This window comes from Antechinus flavipes, chromosome 2, assembly GCF_016432865.1.
Source record: "Antechinus flavipes isolate AdamAnt ecotype Samford, QLD, Australia chromosome 2, AdamAnt_v2, whole genome shotgun sequence".
Taxonomy (NCBI): domain Eukaryota; kingdom Metazoa; phylum Chordata; class Mammalia; order Dasyuromorphia; family Dasyuridae; genus Antechinus; species Antechinus flavipes.
In genome coordinates, this window is record NC_067399.1 from 237,784,147 (window position 1) to 237,795,088 (window position 10,942).

Below are 10,942 nucleotides of genomic sequence, written 5' to 3' on the forward strand. Positions count from 1 at the left end.
AATGAGAAAATATTTTTATGTACATTAAAATTTGTTCCTACAATTAACAACAGTTAACATTTATATAAATGATTATTATGTGTCAGGCACTTTGCCAAGTACTTTACAAATATTACCTCATTTGATCCTCTGGGAAAATAGGTGGTGTTATTATATGCTAGTCACTCTGCTAATCTCTTTATATAAATTTCATTGGATCCTCAGAATAATCACATGAGGCATGGATTATTATTATAACCATTTTATAGATGAAGAAACTGAGGCTGAGAGAGGTTAAGTGGCTTATGTGAGGGTCACAACTAAAAAATTTCTGAGGCTGGGATTGAACTCAGATCTTCCTAACTCTGGGTCCACTGTTCCATGCACCATGGCACTACTCAGAAGTCATTAGCCGGAAAGGCATTCCTCTTCCTTTCTCCCTTCCTGATACCTTTCTATTCTCTTCACAAATAGTTGCCCAACAAACCTTGCATATCTGGCTCTGTGAGATAGCTGTCTGTACATTTAAACCAGAATAGTTTTTTTTTTTATTATTTTAAGCCCAATCAAACTTTTCCTCATATCTAGGCAGACCTTACCTGATAACATTTGTGCTTGGGCTTTATTATTTTTTTAATTGGGACGCTAACATATGTCAACAATATATAAAGAAGAGAGAAAAAATTCCCTTTATAATACTCTAGTCATTATATGTTTTTCTCCTAATTTTATTCAATTCACTCTGCATCAGTTCATACAGGTCTTCCCAAGTTTCTTTGAATCTTTGCTTTTATCATTTCTTATGCCACAAAAGAATTCCATTTCATTTATATGCCATAATTTGTTCAGCCATTCCCTAATTGATGAGTACCCACTTTTTTACTACTTCTGTGCTACAACCAAAAAAAAAAATGCTGCTATAAATATTTTGCATTCATAAGCCCTTTCTCTCTACCTTTGATCTCTTTTGGTATATGCCTAGTAGTAGTATTCCTGAGTCACAGGGGAAAAAAATGATTTAATGAATTTGGGAGTATAGTTCCAAACTACATTAAATTCACAGCACCAGTAACAATGTATTTATGTGCCAGATTTCCCACAGGCTATCCAATAATGGTTATTTTCCTTTTTTGTCATCTCTGCCAGTTTGATGTGTGTGAGATGAAACCTTAGAATTGTTTAATGTGATTTCTTTTATTATTAATGATCTAGAGTATTTTTTTCTTATGGTTGTTGATAGTTGTATTTTTTTCTTGAGAATCACAACTCAAGGTTTTAAGTGTAGGAGCCAAAATGAAAAAATTCATTGTTATAGTTTCCCTAACACTTTATTGATGATTACCACATCTGGCACAGATTCACCATCTTTCTTATAAAACTGAAAGGTTTTGGCAAGATAATCAAAGGAGTCCAGTTTTCAGTATGTGAATTTATAACACCACTAATAATTTAGAGGTATAAAATTAAGAAGGCTCTTTCTGCATTATTAAAACTGATAACAGTAACTCTGCCATGATTAACCTGGAAACAAGAGGGCAGAAAGGGCACAGAAGCTACTTATCCTGTGTAACTTTGGGTACAGCCTCTTTGAGATGAGATGCACCAGAAAAGATTCCAGGAGGGCTTCAGAGATCAGGGGCAAGTCAGATGTTTTAGAGATGACACAAGATTATGGTAAAGAAAAGCACAATTTGGTGATTATCAAAGTAGAAGTATTTGGAAAAAATGGTTAACTCACTATTTTTCCCATTGCAACATCCCAGTAGAAAGCATTAAACTTAAGGAATGGGTTAGATTTCCTATAGAATTCCCTTTTGGTTTTATTTTTCTGGGATTTTGCAGTGTTCCTAAAGCAAGGTAAGATGGCTAGAAATAATGAAGTCTCAAAACAAAAAATGAAGACAAGAACTAGCCCTTTTTAGAAAGGATTGTGACTGATGGAGAACCTTTGAATCTACATACAGGAAGAAACAGTGAAATTTGGGAGCACATAGTGAGAGGGAAGATGGGGATGATTTATAATGCAGCCAGCAATGAGAGCAGAGCGTGAAAGGAGAAATGAAATCCAGGCATGGAAAATTTAAATGAAGCCAAGATATCACAAAATAGTCGAATTTTAAGCTGGGAGGGATAGTAGAGGTCACCTATTTAAAATGCTAATGCACAGAGGAAAGGACTATAGGCAGAGTAGGCAGCTTGTATGATATAATTTCAGTGACCTGGAAAAACCCTTCTTTTCCCCAAATGTATCCCTCCAAATTCACTAGTGCCTAAAAGTCTACTATTAATTGTTTCTTTACTTTAGCTGAATCATTTGTACTCTGCTAAAATAAACATAATTTGGGGGGGAAATGAAACATCCACTCAGCCAACAAGCATTTATTAAATGCTTACTATATGCCATGTAATGTGCTAGATGCTGGAGAGAAAAAGATAAAATGACACAATTCCTGCCTTCAAGAAACTTCTATCCTAGAAGGATGGAGTGAAATCTACATATGTACAAAAGTATACAAAATACGTACAAGGCAATGGGGTTTCAAGAAAATCACTTTGACAATTCTGTGGGGGAATAAAATGATTCACAGAATTACAGGTTTTCAATTAGAAAGCATACCCAAGCAAGAATTTCCTATACAACATATTCAACATGGCATCCAACTTTCAGCCTCTGTTTGAAGGTCTCCAGGGCAATCCATTTTACTTTTGAATAGCTATGATTGTTAATCAATAAACATTTAGTTAATAAGCTGTGCCTAGGACTGGAAATACAAAGACAAAAGACAGTTCCTGCCTTCAAAGAACTTACAGTCTAATGGAGAAAACTATTATCAAACAACTATATGCAAAATAAGCTATATTCAGGATAAATTGGAAATTTTTGAGAGAGAAAAGGTACTAGCATTAAAGAAAATTGGAAAGGACTTCCAGTGGAAAGTGGAAGTTTTTCTGGGACTTGAAGGAAGCCAGGAAAGCCAGAAAGTAGCGATGAAGTAGGAGAAGGTTTCAGGCATGAGAAAGAGAGTTTAAGGCATAATCAACATGTATTGTTGGGGGTGGAAGGGAACAGAGAAATTGCCTTCTTAGAAAAAACAGTCTACTATGGGAGAAATCAAGGGAGAAAGGACATAACCTCTTAAAGGGGGTGTGTGTGTGTGTGTGTGTGTGTGTGTGTGTGTGTGTGTTATTGTTGCTATTTTTGTTTGTGATTAGCCAGACTATTTTTTCTTTTCTTTTCTTTTTTATTAAAGCTTTCTATTTTTCAAAACATATGCATAGATAATTTTTTAACATTCCCCTTGCAAAACCTTGTGTTCCACCCCCCCCCATCCCTTCCCCTAGATGGCAAGTAGTCCAATATATGTTAAACATGGTATAAATAAATAAATTGTTATGGGAGTAATCTGCTAGTGTCTGCTGGGGATCTAATTCTGACCATCAGAATAGATCCTTTCATGTGAGAGGATGATAACAAAACAAGAAGACTGAGAGGCAGTTGCATTCTCTGATCTCTCTTCTCTTTCCTCTTGTCTGATTTATAACCCAATTCACAAGCAACATCTGAGTCAGTAAAGCCTGATTTGCAATTCCTTCAAGTGTGTTATATTCATAGATGTGGGGGCTTTTGGAGAACTGAACCACCCCTTCATTTTAGGCATGGTCCTTAACAATAAATAACATAAATATATGTTAAATCCAATATAGGCATACATATTTATACAATTATCTTACTGCACAAGAAAAATCAAATCAAACTGGAAAAAAAAATGAGAAAGAGAATAAAAAGCAAGCAAACAACAACAAAAAGAGTGAAAATTCTGTGTTGTGAACCATACTCATTTCCCACAGTCCTCTCCCTGGGTATAGATGGCTCTCTTCATCACAAGATCATTGGAGCCAGTCTGAATCATCTCATTGTTGAAGAGAGCCTCATCCATTAGAATTTTTCATTTTATAATCTTGTTGCTGGGCACAATGATCTCGTTCTTCTCATTCCACTTAGCATCAGTTCATGTAAGTCTCTCCAGGCCTCTCTGAAATCATTCTGCTGATTGTTTCTTATTTATTGATTGATTGATTGATTGGAAATTTATTTATTTTTGTTTTTTATTGTTTCTTACAGAACAATAATATTCCATAACTTTCATATACCATAACTTATTCAGCTATTCCCCAATTGATGAGCATCCACTCAGTTTCCAGTTATTGCCCCTACAAAAAGGGCTGCTGCAAACATTTTTGCACATGTGGATCCCTTTCCCTCCTTTAAGATTCTTTTGGGATATAAACCCAGTAGTAACACTGCTGGGTCAAAGAGTATGTGCAGTTTGATAACCCTCTGGGCACAGTTCCAAATTATTCTTCAGAACAGTTGGATCAGTTCACAACTCCACCAACAATGTGTTAGTGCCCCAGTTTTCCCATATCCACTCCAACATTGATCGTTATCTTTTCCTTTCAACTTCATTCCTTTTCCTTTCATTTTAGCCAATCTGAGAGGTGTATAATGGTATTTCAGAGTACAACCTCTTAAATAAAGGCCATATTGCTCTTCATATGCTTAAGTATTATTTTAAATTTTATTTTAAACTCTTGAAGACTTGTCCCCCAATCCAGAAGCAAAGTGTAGGAGATCCCCATCTTAATCCGCTATCAGCATCCCCAAACTAATCTAAAAAGAGACCTTTGAGATAGGGAGAGAAGGCTACCACCCTCACTCCTCTGCTATCTCATCAGTCCTTACACTGGGGTAAAGGGAAACTTCCATATTTCCCTTCTTCAAATCTGTCTTCATATAGAAAAGTGAAATATTTGACAGGCAAACAAATCTAGGCTATGTATAGGGGTTCTATGGGGGACAGAGCCACCCCTTCTGCTCTCATTGCCTTCCTCTCTAATCTCTCAGGAGGGGAGCAGTAGGAGGAGGGGACCTTCCTTATTCCTCCTTTCACTGGAGGGAGGCTTAACGTAGGGAACTAACCACCCTACTTACACAACTTCTTGCCAGGTACACCATTGTGCCTGGGGCCAGCTCTGGGCTGTCTCCTGAATTAAAGACATCACAGGTCTTTCCTTTAAAATAAGCCTAAATCTTCTTTATAACTTCCACCCACTGGTGTTAGTTCTGCCTTCTGAAGCTATGTGCAAAAATGCTTAATACCCTTTCCAAGTCACAGCTCTTTAAATACTTGAAGACAGCTATTATTCCCTCCTCCACCCCTTAGAATTGGCTTCCTTGGGCTTAAACACTGACAGCCTCTTCAACCAAGTCATGATCTTGAGCTCCCTTTGGAGCTCTCTCCAGCTTTTCAAAGCCCTTCCTAAATATGGTGTCCCAAAGGAGACATAGTCCTGGAGATGTGGCCTGGTCAGGTCAGAATACTCCCATCCCCTTTATCCTGGACACAAACAACAGAAGCTCTTTTTGTCACTTCCAACTAGTGGTTCAGTAGAGAAAGCATTATATTTAGAATTAGAAAGACTGTTCAAATCCAGCCTCAGACACTTACCCATGCAACTAATTTAAGCCCTGTCAGCCTCAGTTTTCCTCAACCATAAAATTTGGATAATAATAGCACCTACTTTCCAACTCATTGTGAGTATCAAATGAGGTAGCACTTGTAAAGCATAACTTTAAAGTTATATCAGTCTGTTTTGGCTGCTGAATAACCATATCAGTCATTTCTTATCAGTCCCTTTGTAACAAAGAGCTTCTTAACCATTTTTGTGTATTCTGATCTCCTTTGAAAGTCTGTAGAAGCTTCTTCTCAGAATAAGATTCCAAATGAATAAAATCAAAGGTTAGTGAAGATAAAGATGTGATTCCTCCCTCCCTCTCACCCCCAACCAAGCTTACTGATCTCACCCCTCAACCACCAAAATCTGGCTTGGGTTCACTGGGGTAAGAACTCTTACTCTATCAGACCTTGTCTTGGGTTCCCAAGCACTTTTGACAAGTGAAGAGAAAGCACAATTATTGAGCTTTCAAAAGGGCAGGGCACAAAGTGGTCCATCAAAAAGATTCAGTAATTCCATGAGAGGTTGGTCATACCAAAGATTATCTCCCATTATAGCTTTATTCTGAGGAGGAACATCTGAAGCAGGAAAAATTGTAGGGATGATATCAAGAGGTCAATGTGACCTCTGTAAGAGACAGCTCTGACACTGGCTCTCTTTTTATTGTGGAAAAACATAAATTGGGCTATTTTGAACCATGAAGCTCAGATACTATCCTCATTTTTTTTTGAGGGGTCAGGAGGATTGACCATGTTTCTACCCCAGTAGAGTGACAGCAAGGCAAAGATAGCGCTATGAGATCTATAAAATTTTTCTGATTACTTCCATTTCATCTACTAATAACCTAAGAGCCCTTTTCCCATTCTGGCTCTCTTTCTGCTTAATCCAGAGTTCACAATTTGCTATTAGGTTTCTGTAAATAAAGCAGTCTTAGATCCTTACTTGGCTATATCATTATTCACTCAATTTCTCTTGGCTTCAGATTCCTAAAATATAAAATGGAGTTAATAATCAGGGTTATCATAAAAATCAAATGAAATAAAATATATAAAGTGTTTTGCAAACCTTAAAGCATTATATAAACTATGATATTATGAGAAGCCTAGAATTTTCTCCCAGTTTGCTTGCTGCTAAAACATCAACTATGGGCTGGCTGAGGGGACAACTGAGAAGGAAGCAGTGCAAAGGCAAATTTGGGAGTGGGAGAGAGGCTGGTTGCTTCTGACCTTCCTCCCCAATCTCAGGGTTCAATGGAGCAGCAAACAGCAGCTCCTTAAGCTCTGTTCCTGCAGAGGGCAGCCTGATTCTGCTTAGGGTTTCCAAGCTGATTCTGAACAACTTCCAAGAGAGGGGAGGGGAAAGCAAAGACTTTATTTCCCTATAAGCACTGAACATATGTGCTGGACACTGAGACCTCTTTCTAGATACCCTTCACTTTGGACTCCAACTAAGAGGCGTTATTTTTCTACTTTAGTAAGCCTGGGGCAGAGTGCCATTTCTCAGGAGGAAATTGTATCTTGTATTCACTCATTAACATTTGGGGAATCCAGAAAGCACGTGTAAGGGCTGCACCCAAGTCAGGATAGGTTTTTTTTCCCCCAGTTTCTTACACACTTCCCCTTTGGGGATGATGCCAGGAGGCCATCTTCTCTGGATGTGGCGGCCAGAAGGAGGAGGGTCGGTATGGAGCTATTGGGAAATTCACATGCTTATAGAAAAAATGTCTATGTCAACACTGTGCCTTACCAGATGTTTCAGACTCAATGGTGAGGATTCTCTGGCCTCTCTTCCACTCCCAGCATTCTCATTGCTCTCTTTCTCGAGAAGTCTGGACTCCTCACTTAGTTTGAATCAGAAGGGAAACAATCTCTGTTTTTGTCATGGCCTGGGCACTTACTGGCATTAAAGATCTCTGAGAATTCACAAGTTGAATCTTAAGTTTCTCCTGCCTCTAGTTTCTAAATGATGGTAGCTATCTGTGTCTCAGAGCTATTTACAGGAATAGTGTATCAATATAGTCCCAAAACTTGTGGGGGAAGGCACAGAGATATATGGGAAGCTCCTTCCTCCCTTCCTGTCTATCAATGCCACTGGCTGGCCATACTGTCAATCAACATCAGGCCAATCAGGGCACCATTTATAGTGGTTACTAATTAAGGGACAGGAGATCTGACTGTTCAAGCTCCAAGTGAAACTGTGCCTCCATAAAACCCCAGAGTCTCATATGCTTTCTGCAGAAATTCACAGGTTATTTGAGGAGGGCTAGCACTTCTGGTGTAAGGACTTGCTGAGCCCTTTTCCAGGCTGCTCACCCAACATTACTGTCTACCTGATACTCAACCCTTACTGGTAGCTCCTAATAGCAGTAGCCTGTGAAGCAGCCACACCCCATAAAACCTCCTCTGCAGGCTACATCAGGGAGGGTAACCACCTCAAACCTATTGGCGAGTTAGGGGAACGTCAAACTCCAAGCGCTTGAAGACTTCCCCCCCACAGAACGGACAACAGACAAATGAGAACAATTTGCTCCAATGGCCCTGAAGGCACCTGAAGCAGGCACCATGGGGTGCTTAGAGTTTGCTGAGACATGGAAGACACCAAGATCCAAACCAGAATCAGTCATCTAGACTTTTGTCCTGTCACTGGACTTTGATGACCCAGGAAGAGAGAGTGAGGCTGACGACTTGGTGCAACTCGATCTCACTTAAATCCAGTGGAATCAAGACATCATCTCATGATGACATTGGTCCTCTCTGAAAACAAAGGACTAACAACAACTTTAGTCTCTTGATTTGACCCATCACTAAAGCATGGGATTTTAATATAAAGCAAGTTTATCTTATAATCAATCTAAGGGGTTTATCTCTGGTCATTCCAAGAGAACTAAGTTATAAAATGCTTTCACTTTTGATAGTTCTGTCACATAAACTTCGGATGCAGCCTTATAGTAAGCTAGCCCTGTAGACTGTAGCATTCTATATTGCTAATAAATAACACAAGAAGACTCCTTTTGACCCATCAACTTTTTTTAAATTTTATTTTATTTTATAATAACTTTTTATTGACAGAACCCATGCCAGAGTAATTTTTTTACATTATCCCTTGCACTCACTTCTGTTGCGATTTTTCCCCTCCCTCTCTCTACTCCCTCTCCTAGATGGCAAGCAGTCCTATATATGTTAAATATGTTATAGTATATCCTAGATACAATATATGTGTGCAGAACCAAACAGTTCTCTTGTTGCACAGGGAGAATTGGATTCAAAAGGTATAAATAACCCGGGAAGAAAAACAAAAATGCAAACAGTTTACATTCATTTCCCAGTGTTCTTTCTTTGGGTGTAGCTACTTCTGTCCATCATTTATCAATTGAAATGGAGTTAGTTGACCCATCATCTTTAAGTAGGTAATTCTGGTTAGAAACAGTAGGATGGTTCGATAGGAAGAACTATGAATTTTGGGTTAATTTAATGTTCCTTCAGTTATTTGAGTTCGTGGAGTCACAGAACGTCAGAGCTAAAGGGATCTTAGAGAACAAATAATTCAAGCATGCGTGTGTGTGTGTGTGTGTGTGTGTGTGTGTATGTGTGTATATATGGTTTAGAAGAGGAAACTGAGTGTGTTCAAGAGAGGTGATTTGATCAATGTCCCATCATAAAATTAGTGATAGAGCCAGTTACTGCTTCTCAGTCATTGAATCACAGGACAATTTGTTTATTGTACTTGAAACTAGAATTTATCTATCAAGACGGGCTCTGTGCTAAGTATCTTGAATACAGTGGCAAATATGAAACAGTCTCTGCCCTCAAAGAGTTTGTAGATTATAAAGGGAGACATGGACATAGCAAGGGACCCTAGATATCATCCAGTTTAGCTCTCTTATTTTTAGAGATGAGAAAAATGAAGATTTAACAAGGTTAAATGGCTTACTTACAGTCCTCAAGGTAATAAATAACATAATTAAGATATGAATTCAAATAAAATCACACATCTAGAATTAGAAGGAACTTAGTCAAACCCCTTCATTTTACAGAGGAAGAAAGGAAGGACCTTACTTAGGAGGAGAGAGAAAAGAAGTTTCAGAGGGTAGGATTTGAACTCCAGAGTTGCATTATGTGTCCAGTCTCCCTGACTTTCCCTCCAGAGTGGATTGCATTATGCTGCATGAGTGACAACTTTGCTGTATACTTGGGCAAAACATTAAGCTGTCAGACATGAACCAGCAGTCATTGGAGGATTACCATTCAGACGTGAGGCATGGAGGAAAGGAAATGGTGGGGACTTTCCTAAGGCTCACATCTGGGGCAGTCAGTGTGGGTGTGTGGAATTAACTGTATCTGCATGTGAGACAAATCCAAGGCATCTACCAAGTGATTTATCTCTCTCTTCACTGGATTTGCATGTTCCTGCCTTTGAGTATTTTTCAGAGGCGATTAATTGTGAAAGAAAGTAGGGAGAGCCTTTCTTTTTCTTTGAAAATTGTCTCAAAAAAAAAAATAAAGAAGGCTACCTTTCTGTGTCTATGAATGTCCCTAGCTGACCAAGCTATCTATCAGAATCAAGCTGACCTGAAAATTAGTTTTAAAAAAAATTGCTAGATGGCCTAACATGGATTAACAGAATAGCCAGTTTATGATAACAGATCCAGTAATAATAAAGTATACTGATTGCATATTCCCTGCAAGAGTCCCTTTCCCAATGTAGCAAAGGAAGAGCAGGCTTCTGAGGATGCAAAGTATCAACTGATGCTTCAGAAATGACTCATCCAAACGGTTTTTGGATCAGATTGAGGGCAGAAATACTAGACACAAAGGATACATTTGAACACTCACTCAGTGTCTACTGAAGCCCTGGAAGCTGTAGGTAGTTGTTACTTTTAAAGAACTTTTAATCCAAATATAAAAACCAGAAAAATTTCAAAACAGCATACAAACAGGTCACAATTCAAACTGATGGCAAGAAAATTCAGGGAATTATCTCTGATTGCTTCCTTAGTGGCATTTTCCCCTGTACTGTGAATTTTGGTTGAGTCTATCAATATTGCACAGATTTAACAATTGCCAAGGAAAATAATGAGATTTAAGAGAAATAGCATGAAGCAGTGAAAAATGTGCTGGAATAGGAGCTAGAGATCTGAGTTCAAATCCTGTTTCTATCCCTTTTCTTCTTGGTGTGACTTTAGCTAAACCATTCAATCTCTCAGGGACTTGCTTCCTCATTTGTAATACAAGGAGATTGGACATGATCTCTAAAGGTCCCTCAGAGCACAAAATCTAGACTCATGAGGTTAACTCTTTGAAGGCAAGATTATTCTTTGTTCTGAAAGACAACATCATGACATCAGGAGTGCCATGGCAAGCAAGTGAACTGGATTTAAGTGAGGGTGGGATGTGCAAAGCTTCTCTCCTCTAGAGCCATCTGGGTCCAATGGCAAGATATGGATCAA